A 2,500-nucleotide genomic window follows, 5' to 3' on the forward strand; every position below is an offset into this window, starting at 1 on the left:
GCCAATGACCAGACAGAAATTGTTCTGCAAAAAAAAAAAAAAAAAAAAAAAAAAAAATCTTTTGAATATGTCCTCACGTCTAAGACATTAACCACAACCACCTTTGGAGGTTGCTGGGGTGGGGGTATATTGACGTTCCTGTTATCAAGTGGCCCCAAGATGGATGGAACAGTAAGTGGCATACGGTGCCAATAGCAGAGCCGGACCCCGGCGCCAGAAGGCCAAGGGGGTCCGTACATCAGTGCCATTTTTCTTTCTTTAAGTTATGATCTGTAATTCCCAGCAGCGCATCGGAGGAAGGAGTTGCTGAAAGCCTGTGATAGATTGTGATCAATCGGGGGCTGATAACAGCCTTTTGGGTTGATGGTGTGGAGCCTTGTTTATTGGTGTCATGAGGATTTTCTCGCTTTTATTTTTATTTTTCTTCTCGTTTTTTCTCCTCATCTTGTTTTGTTTACTTTAATTTACATTTTTTCTCTTTTACTTTCCTTCTCTATGGATACATACATACATACATACATACATACATACATACATACATACATACATACATACATACATACATACATACATACATACATACATACATACATACATACATACCAAAGGTCTTTTCCCTATTATAAGTGGGGGGGGGCAAGGTAAATGAGTCAAAACTCATAACCACATGATATGAATAAAGGCCCATTATGCCCCTCTCATGGCTGAGCCTTGCTGATCGAGGGTCATCCCTGGCTCCTGCCACACTGCTCGTGTCGATGGGTCATCAAGGTCTCCTGGTCAGTGTCCAAGTTTTGTGCTTTTTACTTTCGTTTAATACGTCTATCACTTTCTAATTTCCTTTCACACACACATAAACACACACACACACACACACACACACACACACACACACACACACACACACACACACACACACACACACACACACACACACACACACACACACACACACACACACACACACACACACACACACACACAAACACACACACACACACACACACACACACACACACACACACACACACACACACACACACACACACACACACACACACACCGCTTGGTTATGTACCTGTTACTACTCCGTTGTATAATATTCGTTAATCCTTATACTATGGTACTGCGCTCGACATTGTATTCTAGCTAAAAAAAAAAAGGTGATTTTATTACTTTTGAAGCACATCAACATCACGAAAGGGATTCTGTTGTTTTTGTGACATTTTGAGTCGAGAAAAGGCAAATGTCGGTGGTCATTTTAAAACGACGCCATTTCCGTTACCGTCGTATCCTTCATAATCAGAAGAAATTCTTGGAACATAGAATTCCCTAAATTCTTGGTTTGGCCCTGACACACGCTTTCGTACTCTGGACTGGTTGAATCTGCTTTTTTTTTATCCTGGATAACACTAGATTTTTCCTCGAGTAATTCAAGGTATTTTGGTGAATGTCACTTTTGTTGTACTGGCTAGGTTATTTCATTACTTCACTTCCTAAGTACATTTCTTTCTATTTCATACATGGTGACTTTAATGGGTATACTTCTAAAACTTTCTCCAGTCCTAGAAAACACTTTCTGCCATTAGAAAGTAGAATCTTACCTGGTTTTCTAGTTAATTTTATATGGCTTACTGGATTATCTAAAAAAGATCTGCCGGTTGGTCTTATAGATATAACCAATGAAATCAGTAAAATTATATTTTCTAATGGTAAAAAACTTTCACAAGGCCCGGCAAAAGGGTTTAGAAATACAATTCAGGCATGATTAGCTGTAGTTAAAGCGTGCACACACACACACACACACACACACACACACACACACACACACACACACACACACACACACACACACACACACACACACACACACACACACACACACACACACACACACACACACACACACACACACACACACACACACACACACACACACACACACACACACACACACACACACACACAAACACACACACACACACACACACACACTTGCACGGACGCATAATATTTCCTCCTTTATGATGGAGTATTTTGCAAATGTTATTCTGGCCAATCCCAGTCTGTTGCACTCCGCTTTTTGGAGCGTCACACTAGAAAGAGCTTAACCCTTCTGTTTATCTGGGGCTTCTCTCTCAAATGAATAAAATCCCCTGGTGACAGCCAGAATAGACATAAAATAAGAGTTAAAAAGTCAGGTTGATGAATGTATTTCTCGTGATAACTCACGTGAAGCTACTCTACACTGAACTCAAATACTCAATATAATGACACTTTTATTATCTAAAGTAAAATTGTTATCATGCTCGTGGGTTTGAATCCTAGTCACGTGACCAATTCTAAGAATTGGATTTTTATGTGAAACACCGCTGCCGGGCGCTGAACAAGGGAGATGACAACGTAAAAATACATACGTACATATACCAAAGGCTTTTTTTCCCTTTATAAGGGGGGTAGCCAAAAAACAAAGGCAAAAATACCAAAAATAGATAATAAT

This window comes from Oratosquilla oratoria, chromosome 16, assembly GCF_046742065.1.
Source record: "Oratosquilla oratoria isolate Oo_2021 chromosome 16, ASM4674206v1, whole genome shotgun sequence".
Classification (NCBI taxonomy): Eukaryota; Metazoa; Arthropoda; class Malacostraca; order Stomatopoda; family Squillidae; genus Oratosquilla; species Oratosquilla oratoria.